This window comes from Mustela putorius, unplaced genomic scaffold (assembly GCF_011764305.1).
Source record: "Mustela putorius furo isolate JIRA1106 unplaced genomic scaffold, ASM1176430v1.1 tig00000407_pilon_pilon_pilon, whole genome shotgun sequence".
NCBI classification, from domain to species: Eukaryota; Metazoa; Chordata; class Mammalia; order Carnivora; family Mustelidae; genus Mustela; species Mustela putorius.
The window spans coordinates 23255539-23275502 of NW_025421373.1; the positions used below are offsets into that span (position 1 = coordinate 23255539).

The 19964-nt window shown below is 53.6% G+C and overlaps 1 long non-coding RNA gene across 1 annotated transcript in view; it reads right to left on the reverse strand.

Annotated features, from left to right (window-relative positions):
• LOC106004680 overlaps window positions 1-19468 on the reverse strand; it is a 33636-nt gene extending 14168 nt beyond the window's left edge. The window contains exons 1-2 of the long non-coding RNA XR_001177726.2: window positions 19346-19468; window positions 5335-5405 (exon numbers count right to left, since the gene is read on the reverse strand). This is a non-coding gene — a long non-coding RNA (uncharacterized LOC106004680). The remainder of the gene's footprint in view (window positions 1-5334; window positions 5406-19345) is intronic.
• Between the last annotated feature and the right edge of the window lie 496 nt (window positions 19469-19964).

A 19964-nucleotide genomic window follows, 5' to 3' on the forward strand; every position in this document is an offset into this window, starting at 1 on the left:
AGACGGCTCTGCCCCCTCTCATGGAACTGAGGCCCACTTCTCAAGCTCCCTTTGCAAGGCCCCTTCAAGGTGCAGAGGGAGCTGGGGGAAGCAGTTGGTGCCAGCCTTCTCTCTTTGCAAATGAAGTCGCCTGCTCTAAGGCGGTGGGTGGGGGGTTGGGGGGGTCCTCTCCCTTAGCCATTAAGTCGATCTGGTGAGCCTCCCGCCCCCGGGGTTCCCTGACAGGCTAGGCTGGACTCCAGGTAACAAAGTGCCTAGTGGGTGCCAGGCCCTTTCTGAGCACTGGGTACCATCTCCCCGCATCCTTGCACTCCCTTGAAGGGGGCCTGGAAATGACTCGTGAGTTGTGGGTGGCAGGGCCGGGACCCCACTCTTCTCTGTGTGACTGCAGGCCCGCGCCCCTAGCTCATGCCCCCCATCCCCAGGTCCCCTTGCACTCCTGCCTCCCCAAGCCTGTCCCACCTGGCTGCCCTGTGCTAGGTGAGCCCTGCGGAGCTCTCACAAGGCACCATTCATCCCGCAGGCTGCTGATTGAAACCATGTGTGGTGCAGCCGGCCAAGGTGGCGGCAGCTCCGGAAGCCAGGCCTGGCCGGGGGCCTGTGGGCCCTGGGAGGATTGGGGGAGGAGGTCCCACCAACCTCCAGGCCTGCTGGGCTGCGGGGAGCTCCAGGGCAGGACTGACCTCCTGCCCCACTGGTGACACACTAAGGGGACTCTGACCATTGGGCCCATACGGGGGACTGGGGAAGAAGAGAGGCCCCTTCCAGGTGGGGTGGGAGGGGGGGGGCGGGGACTGAGCCTGGACAGTCTCCAGGGCCTTTCCCAGGCTGTCCTTGGCAGGGTTGTCTGGTAAGAAAGGTGCTTGTGTGTGTGTGTGTGTTTCCACATGTGTGTGGGCACACATGTGTATATGTGTGTGTTTCTGTGTGCTGAAATCTGTGCAGGTCACCCTGAACCCTGAGACTCATTGTCACTTGGGGATTTTTAAAGGGCAGTTTGGGGCAGTGTTGAAGACCGTAGGCTCTGGAGGCTCGTGGATCTGGGTTTGAGTTCCATTTCCACTGCTTCCTAGCCGGGTGACCCGAGGCAGACTGCTTAGCCTCTTGGAGCCCTTCTCGTTCACCAAATGAGGACTGAGGCCTGGTCAGAGGATCTGAGCAAAGACATCGGTTGGGTGGGGTTTTAGGGGTTCGTGGCTGGTTCGGCTGAGTTGCCCTCTCTAGGATTCCCAAAGTCATTCTGGTCCTAACTCCTGACCTCGGAGTCTTGGCCTGTCTGGGAGCTGGGAGGGAGCTAAGTGTAAGGTGTCTGTGTTTCCTCTGAGGCCTGAAGGCTCCAGTTAGTAGAGGTGAGCAGGGGAGCATTGGATCCCCAGCTGGTGTGAGGTGTGACTGAACTAACCGCCGCCTCCCAGGCCCCGAACAGAGCTGTCCATTGTTCACAGGGCCGCCTCCCTGGCACTCAGGCCCCCACAGGAAGGGCTGTGCAGGCCAGGCTGTGGCCAGCACTGACCACAGTCTTGGCTGGGCCAGGACCCTTTAGGGGCCTGGTGTCCCAGAAGGCGCTCTGGTTTCCCAAGGAATGCACTTTCCAGCCTGAGGCTGCTGACAGAGATACTCTGAGGGCAATTGGTCATGGTGGGATGTCTCCCACAGGATGGCCTTGGGGGATCCCCATGGGTGGGACTAGCCCTAGATTAGGAGCTCCCTGGAGATAGGCGTCCCCGGCTGGGCTCCACCCTGCGTTACAAGGCGTCCAGACCCTTCAACGTCAAACCCAAAAGAGCCTTGCCCCTCCTTACACAGGACAATGCCAAAACCTGGAGGAGGAAGGTGCCTGAGACACACAGAGCATTCAGAAGGTCAGCGTTTTCCCTGGGGGTGGACAGCTGAGGTAAGGGCAGTGAGAAGGCGGCTGTTTGAGGAGCGCAGTCTGAGCAGAGGTGGTACCGTCCTCCACTTCCTGGCTGATTGACCAGGGTGGTCATCTGCCCTCTGTGAGCCTCCATCTCCTTCTAAAGGAGCAAGAAGAAGCCCAGAGAGGGCCATGTGAGGGCTAAGGGTGATCAGGTAGTGACGCAGAACCGGGCGTCCCTGAGCGGGGGGTGGGGGGTGGGGGTGGGGGTGGGGGGGGTGGCAGGGGTTGGGCAGTGAAGAGCCTTTGCTGGGAGGTACCCGGCTCCAAACCCCAGCTCCTTCCCTCTCTGCTGTGTGACCTTGGGAGTGTAGCTTTCTTTCTTTCTTCTCTCTCTTGCTCTCTTCTTCTTCTTTTTTTTTTTTTTAAGATTTATTTATTTATTATTTTAAATAAGAGACAGCATGCGTGGGAGGGGCAGAGGGTGACGGAGAGAATCTCAAGCAGAGCCCGACGCAGGGCTCGATCTCATGACCCGGAGAGCCCTACCAGAGCTGAAACCAAGAGTCAGGAGCTCAGCCAACTGTGCTACCCAGGCACCCCAAGTCATTTTTTTCTAGAAAAAAGAGTTTTAGGCATGCCTGGGCAGCTCAGTCATTAAGCGTCTGCCTTCTGCTCAGGTCATGATCCCAAGGTCTCGATCTCAGTTTGAGTTCCATCTTTAACCCTTCAGTGTCTGTTTCATCTATTTATCCTGGGTCTCTGGTACCTCGTGGGTGCTCTATAAATGTTAATCGTTACATCTTTTTTGGGGGGGGGTCTCAGTTTTCTCAGTTCTATCATGGGGCTCAAGGTCTATTTCTTGAGCTTTCAGATATCCAACACATTGATTTCCTTCTTTCTCATATTATTCTTGCCATTTTCCTTGTATATATTTCTCTCCTGATAGCCCCTACCCTCACCCACTGTTTGGGATGGGAGATGAGGAAAAGGAAGCATGAGAAAGGAAGGGGTGAGATGTAGCCCAGGAAGAAGAGAAGGGTCTGCTCTTACTTCTTCTCTCAACATTGTTATGGAGATTCTAGTCAGAATTGCAAGGCAAAAGAACCAAAAAAGGCATCCAGATTGGAAAGGGAGAAGTAAAACTAATCTTTATTTCCAGGTGATATGACCTCATACACAGGAAACCCTAAGGAACCTACTAAAAAACTATTAGACCTAATAAATGAGTTCATCAAGGTCGCAGGACATAAGAGCAATATTAAAAAATCAGTTGTGTTTCTATACATTTTCAATGAGCACTCCAAAAAGGAATTTAAGAAAGCAATTATTTCACAACAGCACCAAAAAGAACAAAATACACACAAATAAATTTATCAAAAGAAGTGCAAAACTTCTGTCTGAAAACTACAACACATTTTTGAAATAGACTGGGGGAGATCTAAATAGATGGAAAGATATCATATATTCATGAATTGGAAGACTCCAGTAATAGTATTACTATTATTATTTTTAAAGATTTTATTTATTTATTTGACAGAGAGAGATACAGCAAGAGAGAAAGCACAAGCGGGGGAGCGGCAGGCAGAGGGAGAAACAGGCTTCCCGCTGAGCAGGGAGCCTGGCACAGGGCTTGATCCCAGGATCCTTGGGATCATGACATGAGCCAAAGGCAGATGCTTAAACAACGAGCCACCCAGGCGCCCCAACTCCAGTAATATTCTTAAGATGATGGAACTCCCTAAACTGATCTACAGATTCAACGCAATCTCTATCAAAACCCCAAATGACTTCTTTGTACAAATTGACAAGCTGATTCCAAAGCTTATATGGAATTTCAAGGGATCCAGAAGAAACCAAACAACCCTGAAAAAGAAGACTAGAGTAGGAGGACTCACATTTCCCAGTTTCAGAACTCACTGTAGAGCAACAGTGAGCAAGATAGTGTGGCACCAGCACAAGGCTAAACATTTAGATCAGTGGAAAGGAACAGAGACTCCAGAATTAAACCCATGTCTCTGTAGTCAACTGATTTTCACCAACAGTGCCAAGGTCATTTAATGGAGAAAGAATAAGTATTTTCAGCAGGAAGATACTATATAGAGCCAGGAAAGAGCTTGCATTTGGAGATCAGATGCACTCTGCCTTGCTGTGTGACTCCGTGCAAGTGAGTTGACTTCTCTGAGCCTGAGTTTTTTCATTTGTTAAGATGAGGATAATGAGAAAGTGCTCATTTCCCAGCTCTGGAAACACAAAACCACTACATGATGTGCTTAACTCAGATCTGGCCCCTTGTGCAAACCCATGGGCAGGATGGAAGAGCAGGGTGGGACATACCGGTGAGGGTTAGGGTCTGGTGCTCCTCTCAGGTCCCCCGTGGGGTACCCCTTTCCCCAAGAAAAGTCAGGGCTGGTGGGGTTTCAATCTGTAGACTGAGCTTGGCGGAGCTCTGTGGGTTGGTAATAAATAGACAGGAAAGGAGATTCCATTACGCAGGAATGTCTGGGGAGGGGGTGGGGAGGGAATCAGCTCCCTTCCTAGCACCAGCCAGCCCTGCAGCCTTGATTGATGTGCCTTGCACCACAGCAGCAAGCCCTGGCGGAAGGAGGCCCCTCCACCGCCACTCACCCCTCCTGGAAGAAGGCCAGCAGCCAGATGTTCTTGGCCTTTGGGGAGCTGGGAGGGGGGCAGGGCAGACCAGCAGTGGGCCAGGGGCAGCAGCCCAGATGTTGAGCCTCTACCTCCTTTTCCTCCACAGCTGGGCTCAGGTGGCTTTGGTTCCATTGTTTGACCTTTGGCCAGTGTGTCCCTGGGCCTTGACTCAGTTCAGAGTTGGGGATGGCGGTCCTCACCCACCCTGTCCTACTGGATGAGGCACATAGCTGCCCAGAAAATAGCTTTAAGCTCCAGAGAGGAAAGTATCTCACCTGCCTAAGGCTCTTGTGTTATTCTGGCCAGAGCCACAGACAGAGATGTGATCAGGGCCCAGACCTTCTGTGGGAAGATCCAAGAGAGGTCCCCAGATCTGCGGTTCAGGGAGTAGATCTGAAGACAGATTCTGGGCGAGAAGGCGGTTCTCCACCTGCAGGTGCTAAGATCTACCCAAGGCTTATTGCCCCATAGAATCCTCTTAAGGACCATGATTGCGGTGCATGGCTCTGTGAGTTAAGCCTCTGCCTTCAGCTCAGGTCATGATCTCAGGGTCCTGGGATCGAAGCCCCGAATCAGGCTCTCTGCTCAGCGGGGAGCCTACTTCTCCCCCCTCTCTCTGCCTGCCTCTCTGCCTGCTTGTGATCTCTTCCTGTCAAATAAATAAGATCTTAAAAAAAAAAAATTAAAAAAGGAACCATGATTGCAACAAAGAGCACAGCCTCATCTCAGGTCTTCTAATGCTTTTCATATTAAATACATAATAATTAAAAGAAAACAAGAAAAACAACATACAAGGAACAACTAAAAAAGAGAGAACTAAACATTACCCCAAGATTCGCTGTATATGATGGGTTGACTGCTAACATGGTGTAAATTCTTCTTTACTGGTATTCTGAATCTGTGGAAATAAATATTTATGTATGCTTATTGTTCAAATAAGTGGGCTCACCATGCACGTCTGGCTTTGTAACCTGCCTTCCTCCACACGGCAGCACGCTGTGAACATCTGCCCGCGTTCAGAAACGTAGGTCCCCATCAACCTTGCCGGAAACTCTTCATTACACAGCTGCCCTGTGGTTGTTTGCCTTTTAGGTAATTTTCAGAATTTCCCTAAAATGGACAACTCAGCACCAAATCTCTACCTCTCTACCTTCATACACATATAGATGATTTCCTTAGGATACCTTCCAAGAAGTAAAATCAGTGGGTTGAAGAGTATGTTGTGTGGGGGCTTTGAGAGACATGTGTCCCAGCTGACCCAGTGAGAGCTGAACAATTGAACTCGTACACGTGAGCCCTCTCCCTCCCCAGAGCCCTGGAGGCTGCCTCCCGTGGCCACCCTGCCCCGGCCCCACCTTTGGAGGACGTGTTTGGTCCCCACAGGGATACCTGGCTGGTACCGCGGGCCCAGGGACATATCTTTCCCTGATGTTCTCTGGCAGACCCCAAAGAGTGGGGGAGTCCTGGTTTGGAACGGAGGAGAACATGGATAAATCCTGTCTGGTCCTCACTTTGCCTGTCTGCAAACTGGGGGAGCCAGCACCCTGGTTCTCTCCGGTTCACAGGGACATAGAGACCATGAACGATAGCGCATCTTCTATAATACCACCTGGTGGCACAGACTTTCACAACTGGCGTGGGGACTGCGGCAGGTACAGTTCTGTGCAGGGACAGGCCTGCTTGCCACTGGGCAGCCGCCAGAAGACCCGGCTGGGGTTAGGGGTTACAGTTAGCCCTGGGGCCTCAGAGGCCTCCCTCCTGGGATCCCTGGGGAGAAGGATGCGTGACCACACAGCCCGAGTTGTGACCTCTGCGGGAAGCGTTGATGGAGAGGAATGGATTTGGAGGTGGCCTCTCAACGGTTCCTGGCACCCGAGAATCCTGTGAACTGCTCGGGACCAGCACCCTTTGTGGTATTCACGTGTACGCACTCGTTCAACTTCACACGCAAACCCGACCATCAGCTAGTCCCGACAACGTTTCAGCATTCTCTTCCCTTTCACACACCCCCACTCTCCCCAAACTGAATCTTGCACTTGGCCTCACACACACTTGGTCACACTTAGATACGCAGTACTAACAACACGAAAACAATTTTTTTAAAAAGATTTTATTTATTTATTTGGCGGAGAGAGATCACAAGTAGGCGGAGAGGCAGGCAGAGAGAGAGAGAGGGAAGCAGGCTCCCTGCTGAGCAGAGAGCCCAATGCAGGACTTGATCCCAGGACCGTGAGATCATGACCTGAGCCAAAGGCAGAAGCTTAATCCACTGAGCCACCCAAGCATCCACACAATAACAATTATTGTAAGAGCATATTTATTGAGCATTTCCTAGGTCCTGGGCTTTTTCCATACACCATTTAATGCCCCCAGGAACAGGCCCCCTCATGGCCCAGATGAGGTGAGGTCACTTGCCTAAGGTCACAGAGGTGGTAAGCAGAAGAGCCCCGCCCTGGGCACACAGGGGGCCCCTCTCCTGCACTCGCACTCCCACGGGTACACACCCTGACCCCCTCTGGCTCCCCACCGCGGCATTCCTGCCCAGGCTGCTGGGGGCCAAGGAGGGAGCGCTTGCCGCCTGAGTCCCTCTAAGCCTCCTCACCCAGCCCTTGGTACACAGCTGAACAGACCAGGCTTGTCCAGACTCAGGCAGCCAGAGACACAGTAAATCCAAGCTGCTAACCACTGTGTTGGTTTCTCAGGGAGAACAAGCACTTTCCCCAGACCGGAGCTTCTGAACGGGAAGGGGTGGCACCGTCTCTTCCTTGACCACCCCCCCCCTTCTCCCCTCTTTCTCCTCCTTTGCCCTCTCAAGCCAGCCTTGAGGCCTTACTTCCGTGTGCCTGGCACTGAGGTTAACACTGGGCCTCGGCGGGGAGAGTAGCCTAGGCTCCCATCATCGAGGGACCGACAGCTTAGCGGGTCCTATGAGGCCGAGAGGATAACCTTGCTCAAGGTCACCCCAGGAGTGGGTGGCAGAGCCAGGCCTAACAGCCAAGTCTCCCTAAGCCAAGGTCGGGGCTTTGCTTGGGGAGACAAGCTCGGGCCCAACCACGAGAGCTAATGGTTGTCCATACCCCGGATACGGGGCTCAGACGTGGACCTCCTACAGAGCAGCGTGAACAGGAACTGTCGCGCCACTGGGTTACCGTTGATGCCGTGGCTCCAGGCATTTTGTATGCTTTCTCTTTTTTACTCCTCCTGATGACCCAAGAAGATAGGTACTCTTATCTTTCCCCCGTTTACAGGGAAGGAAACCAAGACGCACAGCTAGTCAGAACTCAAACCCAGGCCTTTTTCTCCAAAACCCAAGCTCTGTCATGAGGCCATACAGCCTTGGATGAAGAAGGGATTGTGTCAGCCAACATGTGAAGGCTTTGGCAAGCTGGGGTCCAAGCAGACTTTTAAAAGGATGGGAGGAGAGAGGCAAGCATCCTGTGGGCACAGCTTAAAGCCAAGATACCTGTGAGCCCCGGCACCAACAAGGGAACAGACCATTCTGAAGGGAACCAGACAAGCTCTTGAAATCCCTCTGGTCCCTTCCTGAAGGAGGGTCTGATGCGTGAACTTGGCCCTGGTGCTCTGGTCTGGAGTGCTCTTAAGAACTGTACAGGATTGGCCCCAGAGAAGCCCCAGGAAACCTTGAGCTGGGCAAAGTTCTCATCAACCAGGTGCTGTGGAAGGAGGAGCCAAGAGGCACCTAGTGACTACGCCATCCCTGGAGAGGGACACTGGCAGGACAGGAGCAGGAACCAGACCCCGAAGGTCCTCAGGACCCGTGGACATCAAGCTCCCTGACACATGGGGCAACTGCAGCCCAAGACACCAGGCTGGCGGAGGTGAGTGCCAGAGGCTGGCAGACGGAGCAGGGAGAAGAGGAACTCCACTTGTGCCGCTCGTCTCTGTCTAGGGTAGGCAGGGCAGCTGAGACCAGCCCTGTCTCAGGGGCTCAGTCGAATTCCCAAATCATAGGCGTTAGAATCCAGCGCGCTGTGGCAGGAACGGGGAGCGATTACGTCAGGAACCTCCGAACACACAAGCCTTCCCTTTCCACCCTGCTTTCTGGTTCACCGCCGCCTCCTCCTGCCATTCCCAGCTCTGGTAACCTCTCCTTGGGAAAGCTGCTCAGTATTTCCCCTCCAGCTCCTACCACACACTGGAGGTTTGATCGAACTCCTTCAGAATGGCCCTTCTAGACCTGGGGCCTTGCCTAGCGTTGTTTGTAATTCTGTTCTCATTTGTGGGATTATGTGATGGCTACTGGGCCCCTTCTAGCTGAGAGCTCCGAAAAGGAGGCAGATGAGTCATTCCCATTCATCAGGGTCCACAGGCCCCGGTGTATAGTAAGAGCTATTTGTTGAACAAATGAGTGAGTGGGCAGGTGCGTGCGTGTGTGTGTGTGTGTGTGCGCACGCTCGTGTGCAATGGGGCAGATGGGTAGGTGAGTAGAAGGGTGAGTGTGTGGAAGGTGTTCCTGAATGGGTGTTGGATGGGTCAGTAGGTGGGTGGATGGGTCGGGGGACAGAGGTGCACACGAAAGGATGGCTGGGTAGAAGTTTTTAGACTCTAAAAATATTAATAATCATAAAACTCCAGGTTGCTGAAGTCCTACTTTTAAAAATTGCATTATCCTGCTAGAATAGAAGAGCTCAGCATCATGATTAGAAGGGGCAGCTACAGAGCTCAGCTCCCTTTTGTGAGCGATGAGCAGACGAACTTAGAAAAGTGATGTAGATTTGTCCAAGACCACACAGCAAATCAGGTGACACCCGATCCCTGTTTCCTAAACACTGTGCAAAACAGCCTCTGGGGAGGGGTCAAAGTCCCGTGTTCCAGTCCCGTCTTTCCCATGGTTTCTATGTGACGCAGGACAAGTCAGTGGGCCTCCAGTTCCTCTTTAGAAGAAAAGGTTTAAAATCTAGGGGGTTTTTTTTGTGCTCTTGGGAAGGTCAGATCTGGGTACAGATACCCTCCCACACCTTTCTCAAAGCCTATTGGAGCTGTCAGAGTGGACGCCAGGCCGCGTCCTGGGTGGAGGGTAGGTAAGGCTCCAGATCTGGAGTGGGAAGACCAGCCTGCACCTCCCTCATGAGCCAGCTGGCCCTCAGCTCTCCCTCTGGGCCTGATTTAGCACTCTTGGGGTTCCCCAGGGAAGAGGCTGTAGGGCCGAGTTTCTGGCTCCTCATCCCTTGGCTAGAACGTTTACACCCGCCTGGACACCTGTAATCCCAACTCCTGAAGCTGGGGAGGGGTAGGTTTAGTCGGGGAGAAGCCTCTCAGAGGCAGACTGGGCTGGTTTGATCCCAGCCTCAAGGAAAATGGGTTCTACATGTTGGCAAGAAAGGGGGCTTTGCGGTGGCCCTGGAAGAAAGCGGGGGTTAAGTGTACTCAGAGGCCCTGGACACCCGACCGTGGGAATCAGAAGAGGAGGGGAGTCTGGTGTGTGTGTGTGTGTGTGTGTGTGTGTGTGTGTGTGTATGCGTGTGTTTATCAAAGGCCAGAGATGGAGTCAGGCAACAGCCCCATGGCACAGGTATGGGGTGGGGTGCAGGGGCAAAGGACAGAAGAGGAAGCTGGACTAGCAGTCACAGGGACTCCTGGGGCCATAAAGTCAGACTGAAGCCTCTGGACTTTATCCTCTAGAAAGTAGGAAAACTTTTTGTTAAGGCTTTCCCATTTTTTTTTTTTATCTTAAAAAAATTCCTATTGCATATACCTTTTTTAAAAAAAAAAAAAAGCAATTGATACAACTCAATGCTCCCCTAAGTTCCCTCCCTAGAAGTGACCCTATTGTTAAGTCTTCTAGATCCTCCCAGAGATAGTCTCTGCTACATTTATTCAAGGGATCCACCCCTCCTTTTGACACAATGTGGAAGCCTATGGGACACACCATTTTGTTGCAAAATACGCGTTGCAGATCATTCCTGCCCAGCGCTGCTGCTGTGCCGTGTGGACACTGCTCTTCATTACCCAGTCCCTCCTAATTAACAGTGACAATTTTTCAAGGCCTTTGGTTCCACAAACAATCCTGGGATGAACAGATCCTCCTGCGTCCACCTTTGAGCACGTGGGCCAGTGCAAGCTGCCTACATTCCCAGAGGTGGTTGTGCTGGGTTGGAGGAAACCAGCCCCCCGCACTCCGACGGCAGCACCAAGCTGCCCCCGGCCAGTTTTGAACAGGGGGTGACAGGTTTCTAAACTCAGGTCGATTGTTTCTGAGGGAGGGGGTGGAAAGAGCAGGCTATGAGGTTAGGAGCCACACAGTCTCAAGGTCGAGGCGGGGCTAGAAGATCCTCAAGGGAGAGTTCCTCGGAAGCCCCTGTGAGCTCCGGGCGCTGAGGCTCCCAGCAATGCCTAAGGGAGCCTGGGAGGAAGGGGCCCCAGTGAACGTGTTCCTTTGCTGTGGGGGAGGCCGCCAGGCCCACCGCCAGGCCCAGGATTCGCAACCCTGCACGGGCCACAAGCAGCCTAGTGGAGAGAGGACAGGCTGTCGGCAGCTGTGAGGGGCCCAAGTTCAGCCAAAACCCATGCGGAGGGCTGCCAAGAGTTTCTTCTTTTCATTTCTCCAAGTCTTGTGCTTTGGGCTGGGGCAGTGTCATCCTCATGTTTCCTATTACTTTACAAGACTCCCATCAAAGCACCAGCCGTGCAGGCCCTTTGATGTCTGGGCCGAGCCGGCTCTGCCTCGGGGAGAAGCATCTTTGCTGAGGATCAAGAGGGGAGTCAAGCTGCGATGGTCCCCAGGCCTTGCCCACCTGACGTGCTCCCCCAGCTGCACGCGTGCTGGGACCACAGGCTCCCGGAGGGAGAGTGCAAAGACCATCGCTGCCTGGCCCAGGCCCCTGTGGTGGGAGGGGACCAGAGACCCAGAGGGGGGCAAGGGGCTACCCCAGGCTGCACACAAAATTGGTGAAGTGCCCCCTCTCAGATGCTGTCCAGACTCGGGGGGAGGTCACGAAGGGGATTTCTCCTGTGACTGACTGAACGTGGCGGCCATGTTGGTCCCTCAGCTTCCCCACCTTGCCTCCCAGAACCCTCCTGGGGCCAACGTGTTGCTGGCAACTGAGGCAGGAGGGGCAGTTCCTCTGGGAGGGTTCAAATCCTGGGCTCTGTCCCTTTGAGCTGTGTGACCTCGATCAAGTTACTTAACACCTCCCAGCTTCAGCTTTCTTCTCTGTAAAACAGGGTGATGACATTCCCACCCCCGACGGTCCCTGTGAGGGGAACCGAGAAGATTCCTGCAAGCACTTAGCATCGTGTTTGATGCAGAGTCTCAGAAAGAACAGCTCCTATCCTGGTTGTTGTTGGTGATGGGGTGGGGGAAGGGGTTTCTGAGCGGAGGGGCTCGTGAGGAGTAGCCTTGCTGACACAGGGCCCTACCCCTGTCCAGTGGGCTCAAAGCAAGGACCTCGGCCATCACCGCCTCCGGGGAATGAGATCCTCCTAGGCTCCTCCCCTCGTTCCCCACCTCGGACTCCAGCCTCTGCGGGAGGGTGTGGGGGCGGATGGAAACACCGTGCCAGGCGTGGGGTGGGGCCCCGATGGGGTCTGGGCCAGGAGGCTCAAGAGGCAGGGGAGCCGTGTCTGAGAGGATGTGGCCTTGCAGCCCTCCCTCCCGGAGGCAGCCAGGGTGGGAAAGGGGGGGTTGGTTTCCTGGCAAAGCTGAAAAGCTTTGGATTTGACTTGGAAACACATTGAGAAGTCCCTGGCGGCTGCCTCCTCAGAAACAGCCTCTCTGAAGTCGAGCCCAGGCTGGGGAGGCTGTTTTATATAAAGGGGCTTGGGGGACCTCAGCGATGGAGGACAGGCTGAAGGATCGCCCCAAGAATTGCAACACATGGCCCAGGCCACTGAGCCTCTATGTCTCCTGAGGGCCTGCCCCGGGGGCTGGAGACTTCTAGGGCACAGGGCATAGGGCACAGGGGACCAAAGCAGGGAGGAAGGGACCCTGCCTAGGAGCTCACAGATGGGGAAGAAGGTCAACATCTTCTTAGCTAGTCCCTTGGGCTCTGCCTTCCTGGTTTTTGTCATATCTGTGTTTAGCTTGTGATTCCACTTATCTAACATTTTTCTTTAAATCGTCTCCTTTTAAAAATCTGAATACATTTCTTTAGAAAAGAACTTTGTCCTGCTGTTGCAAATGCAAGACTCCCATCCCTTGCCCCTCAGAGTGACAACGTCGAATAAAACAAAAGCAAAACAATCTTGTTCAGTTCTAGTTAGCCTGAGACTTGCTCTCTCTTTGATAAAAACAAACGAGATGAGCCAATGTGAGAGAAAGACAGGCTAGCACCCAGCTAAGACTGCCTCCTTGATTAGAGCTGTCAGAAGAAATACAAAGTGCCCAGTTAAAGTTAAATTGCAGATAAACAGTGAAATAATATTTTCATATAAGTATATCCTAAATGTTGCATAGACTATATAGTCATACTTAAAGAAATTTGGTTTTGATCTGAAATTCAAGTTTAACGGGGAATCCTGTATTTTTATTTGCTAAATTTGGCAACCCTCTCCTTGATGAATGAAAGACAGCTTTTGAAGGAATAACTCTCTCACTGCTGGGAGATTAGCTGTTTCCATGCAGTGTCCCTGCGCCACCAAAAATAATCTTGAGAAAAGCTGTCCTGATTCCAGGTGGAATGAGGGCAAGCAACAAGCATACCGGCATGGGGATCTGGAGGTGGGGAAGAGTAATGCCCTTGGGGGAAATTCTGGAAGGTTCCTTGAGCGAGAGGGTGTGGTGCCTGGGTCCTAGCCAGGGACCAATGAATGCAGTTCTGCACCCCCATCCCCCGTGACCCCCATGTCTGGGAGGACAGAGGACACTCCACAGGGGTGTAGTCTTAACCCTGCTTGTAGCCCACAAACAGGCATGTGTTTGAGTAGTTGTGGCTTGTGAGCATGAGTGACTGTATGCGTTTGCTCAAATCACACCATCTCAGGACACAAAAGGGCTTTTGAGGGAGTCTTCTCCAATACCTCCCCTAGCCCCTGCCTGCCCCATGTGGGAATCTGAAACTCACTTGCACTTCTCCAGTGACGGGGTGCTCACTACCTCCTAAGACATCTCTTTCCAACTTTGGGCAGTGTTGGTGGTGAGAAAGCCCTTCTTTAGCCTGAACAGAAATCTGACCTTCTGCTGGGTTTCTGTAGATTCACCTTTGCCCTCTGAACAAAGTGCTCCGCTCTTGGCCAGGACAGTCCTTCAGAGATCTGTCAGTCATCAGGGTAAGCCCTCCGAGTCTGTTCAGACCCTTTTCCCATTTCTTTGAACTCTACATCTGACGGCTTGATTTTTGGCTTCCTCATTTGCAGGGCAGGGCTTAGGACCTGGGATGGGGACACTGCCTGGGGTGGCCCTGATTTGTACACTATCTATAGTCAGGGATCAGGGAAGAGGTTGCCTGTGGGCAATGCTGGGAGCAGAGGTGGGGACATAACCTGGATGGGAGGGAAGTGTCTTCCCTGCAGAGGCCCAGCTTGCCCGAATTGCAGATAGATCCCTGGACACCTGGGTCTGTCTCTGCTTAGCCTCTAGTTCACTGTGTGGCTTCAGGCCAGCCTCCTCTCCTTTCTGGGCCTTTCCTCTGCTCTAGGCACCTGGAGCCGCCAGATCTATTCTTATAGGTGAAAACGCTTGTGGCTGTTCTGATTGTTTGGGACTCTGCTCTGGAGTCACAAAGCAGGACAAAACAAGGTGATCTGTGAAGTCAGATATGGGGAGGGGCTGTCCCTGCTGGGAGCAAGGAGGCACCCTGTGCGGGTAAGCTGGCCCCGGCCCCTGTTGGTCCAGCCTGCACACTTGCACAGGGTGTTGGCCCACACCCTGCCACCCAGACAGCCAGAGGACAGAGGTGCTCTGTGGAGTGCTGTGCGCAGGCCAAGACTCACAGGCCAGAGGCTGCTGTAGAAGGCAGCGGGGGAGGGGGACTGGCTGGGCGGAGCTGGGGTGCAGATGGGGCTTCTCTGTGAAGGGGGGTGGCGGGGAAGGTCTTCAGGAAACAAAACCGCGGTCAGAGCTGGGGCCCAGCGGCTACACAAAGGGGCTTTCTCCCCGTCCCTTCAGGGCTGGGGGGCTATGTGAAGGGAAAGCTCAGAGGGCTCATATTGAATCTTCAAGCCAGGCAGGGTCTCCAAAATCCCACAAGTCTGCCCCCTGGCCTTGGGACAGGCCATCCTCAGAGAGGGCAGATGGTCAGAGAAGAGGGTCCTGCCACCTCCCCGGCTCTCTCCTCTGGCCCCTGTTTCTGCTGCTATCTCGCTGTGTGACTTTGTCCCTGCGCATCTCTCTGGGCCTCTGTTTCTCCAGCCGCGTGAGGAAGGACCGGGCTAGATGGTCCCTCGGAGTCCTCCAGGTCCCACATTGATAAGAAGCTCTTACAGTTGGCAGACAGAGCACTTTCCTATTTCCTGCTTAGTTTACCTCCCAATAGCCTGTGGCTAGTGAGGTGGGCGTGGTGGGCGTTCCCCCTCCAATTTTGTTCAGAGGACAAAACGGAGGCTCGCAGAGAGGAAGGGGTCCTCCAAGTTCACACCAGGAGGTAGTGGTGAGCCAAGCTCCCGTGGCTGCATCCAGACCTCCAGCTACCACCCTGGAGTTTTTGCACACTCCCGGTGTGGGGGGTGGGGGGATGAGGATGAGGGCATGGGTCAGAGAAGACACGATCCATCCATCGTTTCCCTTACCTGTTTTCTACAAGGATTTTTATGTAGGAAGTACTTTGTGGGGTCAATATTTGCATCCAAAGAGAAATGAAAGCCTTATGCTCTCCTTGGACTCCTCGGGTGAGAATTGAAAAGAACCCTCTTTCTCAGCTGCATAGCTTTACTTGGGGTTCAGGCAAGAGCTTCCCAGGTCTAATGGAAATGAAGGGGATTTGCACTTTTAAAAAACTTTAGTTTAATCCAATTAAATGAACATCTAGTGTAGGACTAGTTTCAGAGGTAGAATTCGGAGATGCATCAGTCGCATAGAACACCCAGTTCTCCTTCCATCAAGTGCCCCCAAATGTCCATCACCCAGTTACCCCATCCCCCCACCCACTTCCCTGCGGTTTTTGTTTTTGTTTTTGTTTCATCAGAAACATTTAATGTGTGACGGTGTTTGGGTGGGAATTGGGAATTTTCACAACGCATAGAACGGCAAAGTGTGAAGGTGGTAGTATCAGGAAGTATTCATGGTGGAAGAATATTCAGAAACTATCTGGTCCATCCATGCCTCCCTACACTTTACTGAAGGGACACCAAGGCCCAGGAAGAGGAAGGGATTTGGCCCAGCTCACCCAGCCTCAGTGGCAGAGACGGGACTAGAACTTGGGTCTCCTGACTTGTCCCAGTTTCAGCACAGGCCCCTCTGGAGAGGCAGTGGGGTACAGGGCCAGGGAAGGGGAAGAAGAAGAGGGGTCTAGGGGCCTGGGGACCGTCAGACAAGAGGTATTTGGGGTCCAGCCGCCTGCTGATAAGAGACCCACAATGCCATTCCACAGGGATATTTTATCAAGATGTCATTTTTCCCACTGTACGCTATTTTCTTTCTCGTGCAGACCATGCCGGCCTTTGTGATAAGGCGCCTAGACATGTTCACACTAAGGCAGCCAAAACATGAGGCAGGAGGAAAAAAATTCCCTTCTTAATCTGTCCTCCCCCAGCCCATTAACCCCCCCCTTGTTTCCTCTCATTCTCTGCAAGTTCTCATGCCCCCCCCAACCCAACCCACCCGCCTGGCTGGCCTCTTCCTGCTTTCCAGTAAGCCAGCCCAAAGGAGCCAGGAAGGTATGTGGCCCGGAGGAGGTCAAAGGACAGAAGTACGGAGGGGCTTCCCCTGGGAAAAGAGGCCCAGGCTCTCCCACCACCAGTAAGGGCCAGGTGGGGTGCAGGGGGCATGTTGTTTACAGGCTTGTCCTTGGAGCCTTCTCCCTTCCTGCTCTCCCCTCCCCCCAATCCCTGCAAATGAAATACAGAACTTTCTGGTTGGGGATTTAAGCTGGAGGTGATTAGAGTTTCCCCCACCTGCAGATTCCCGACTCCATGACCCCAGTTCCTGACCTTCTAATCCAAGGGCCGATGGGAAACTTCTAATCCAAGGGCCTCCTTCCATCCATAAAAACTCCCAGACTTAAGAAATCTGGCTAAGATAGGAGATGTGAGACCAACCAGCCAATGTTGGACCAGTCTCTTCTCCTCTCTAGGATCTTCACACCTCAGTTTCCCCATCTACCCACTAAGGGAGGGGGCTAGATTCGTGTCCTGGCACTGAAATTCTCCTTCTGGCTTTATCATAAAACAATGTTCTAGCCCAGGCCCCCTGGGTGCTTGGCAAGTTGGCTGCATGGCCCCCATGTCTCAGTACCCCGCCCCTGCTTTGCTCAGGAAGTCCACCCCGCCCTCCACATCTGGATGGAATTTACCCCCCAAAGCAACTCAATTACCGGAGATCTGATCAGGACGTCTCATGTGTCAGAGGGGGCCCTGGTGAAGGTTGGTCTGCCAGAAATGAGGGCTCCTGGACCTGTGGCCCACCCTTCTCACAGCTGGGGTGCCCGCCTGGGCCCATAGGAGGACAGGGCCTAGGGAGCAGTGTCCTGCTGAACAGGGCATTGGGGACATAGAAGGGGCTGCCACGTCCTGCTCTGGATCAGGCCCCCTGTCCATTCAAGACGTGAGTCAGCACATAGAGGCTGGAAGGTGAAGGAAGATGGGGTTTGAATTTTAGATCAATTGGTCTGGCTCCGTGTGCAGGTGTGGAATCCGCGAGTGTGTTAACCCATATGGCTTCTCCTTACGTTCCCATCCCTAGCAGGGAGCCTGGATGGTAAAGGCTGGTGTTTACTTGTGAGGCTGTGGCAGTGAGGGTCAGGGATGGAGTGCTGTGTCCCAGGATGCCCACCTTGGGAAATTCAGGTGATCCCTGCTGTTTTCCTGCAGCTTCTGCTAAGCTGGCAAGTGGGAAGCAATGGGCTTTGGGGTTTCCTCTTTCTTCAAGTCTGCATTTAAAACCTCCTGTGCTGATCCCCTTGCTAGTGAACTGTGTTCCTGGACATCAAACCTCCCCAGCCCTCACCATCCACGTACACAGAGGGGTCACTGAGCCCTAGAGTTCTGGGATGAAATGAGCTACACCTATCAGTTTAGTAACGGCCGCGAGTTGGGGGCCACCAGATTGCCCGAAGGACTGGAAACAGAGCGAGTCATGGGTATCAGCAGCGGAATCGCGCCTATGAGTGCTTCCTGCGCTCCAGGTGACCTACCATGGTCATGGGCTCTGCATGAGCTGGGCTGGGCTTGCCAGGCTCGGGGGGGGGAGTACACACATGTGCACACATCCACGCCCCACCTCCATGCATCACTGAATCTCACCAGGACTGCTCCAGTGTTCAAGAAAGCAAATATCACTAATGCCCATTAAGAACATAGCCCTGTGCTCAGCTCTGCTGTCTGAGGCCAAATATCCCTCCCCCAGGAGCTTCCACCGTTGATGGGGATAGAAAACATTGACTTGAGAGCCAGTTATGAACAGAAGCTGGAGCTGGGCGGGCCAGGCTTGAATACCAGCTCTGCCACAGCCGGGGTTGGGGGCAGTGAGGAGGGCTTCAGGCAAACAGCTCAGCCTCCCTACCAGCCACAAACGGTTGTCTGATTGTCAGGAACAAGCAGGCAATGCATGGTAAGCCCCAGCGTGGTACCTGACCCAGAGTAAAGTGCTCCATGCATGGCCGCTTTATTATCACCCAATGAAACAATTAGCATTTCGACAAGTACCTCTCACTTACCTGGAAACCCTCCTACTTCCCAGAGCCCAGCCAAGAACCCATAGAAAGCTTCCTTTCTAAAAAGGCCTCTGAGGGGTGCCTGGGTGGCTCAGTTGGTTAAGCATCTGCCTTTGGCTCAGGTCATGATCCCGGGGTCCTGGGGTCGAGTCCTGCATTGGGTTCCTGGCTCAGTGGGGAGTCTGCTTCTCCCTCTGTCCCTCCCCCTGTTTGTGTTCTCTCTCTCTCCCAAATAAATAAAATCTTAAAAAAAAAAAAAAAAAAGTTCACTGAGCTGTTGCCAGTAGAGTAGCAAGTATTTGCACCAAAGCCCAGGGGCCTTTCTCCCCAGTAAGTGATGGTGGAAGTGAGGGCGGTACTAGTTCAGTTCACTTGGGGCAAGAAAGCTTCCCGAGGCCTGAGGGACAGCCAGGCTGACATGGGTCTGGGCTGGGAAAGAGTCAGGAGGCAGAGGTGAGGACCGGGTTCCCAGGAGTCTTAACTCATTGGCTGCCCTGGGCCAGTGGGAACTGCTGAGGGGTCACTGTGGGAGGTGGCAAGACGCAAGGCCTTCTTCAGGAAGCTGACTCTGGGGGCTAACGCAGGGTACGGAGAGGGGGCACTGGCTGGCAAAGAAGCCAGTCAGGGCCCGTTGGAACCCAGACAGGATTTAATGCCAGGATCCATCCACAGCATGAAATTCCAGACAGGAAAATCACCACGTACTTGGCAAAGCCCCCCCCCACCCCATCCTTTATATCCTGTGATCTTCATAATTCAGCGAAGTGGTTCTCTTCACTTTGCAGAGGAGAAAAATCATGTCCCTAGAGAAGGGACTTTGTCTAGGTGTTAGTGGTGCACTGAGGCCAAGAACCCAGGCCTCTAGCTCCTGCGTCAATGCCCCTTCTTCATGGATGGTTCGAGGGAGCTCTGTCTGCCTAAGCTTATTAAATGTAGAGGCTTTTGAGAACAGCTGAGCTCTGCAGTCTTGGGACCAGGGTGGGGTCTGGGTGATGAGCGAGGCCCTAGAGGGTTACAGGCACTAACTCTGGAATCAGGGAATCCTGGCTGGAGGCTCAGCCCCGTTACTTACTGGCTGTGTGGCCTGGAGAAACATCTGAACCTCTCTGGACCGCAGCTTCCCTTCGGTGCAGAGCTGCCTGCCACAGGGGCTGCTCTTTCTCTTCCATGGGCCCTGGGAGGGAGCGGACCCGTCTCTCAGTAAATGTCATAGCCCCCACACCTGGCAGGGGGCTCGGAGCCCCATAGAAACCCAGTCAATGTCATCATAATGGATCATTCACCTTTGTTATGGGCACTTGCTCTGTGTAAAGTATTCAATTAAATGGCTGGTGAGACCATTGGTGAGAAGGGACTGAGCATAACAGGAGCGGGGAGCAGAGGCCACCGCTGGGGGCGAAGAAACATCAGTCAGGGGGACTGCAGAACAGGAGGAAGGGGCCCCTGACTTGAAGGAGCTGGGGAACAGCCCACCAGCAAAGCATGCCAGCAAGCACAGGGTCTGAAAGCCCCGTTCAAGGCCCGTTCAATTTCCCACTCGGCTGTCATCTTGCCATGTGACTCTGGCCAAGGCCCAGCCCTCACGAGGCCTCCGTTTTCCCTCGGGGAGAACAGATGGAGGGCACAAGGGACTGAGAGCTGAGCTGTCAGGGAGGGAGTCTCCCTCACCTGAGGTCTCCAGGCCTGTTGGG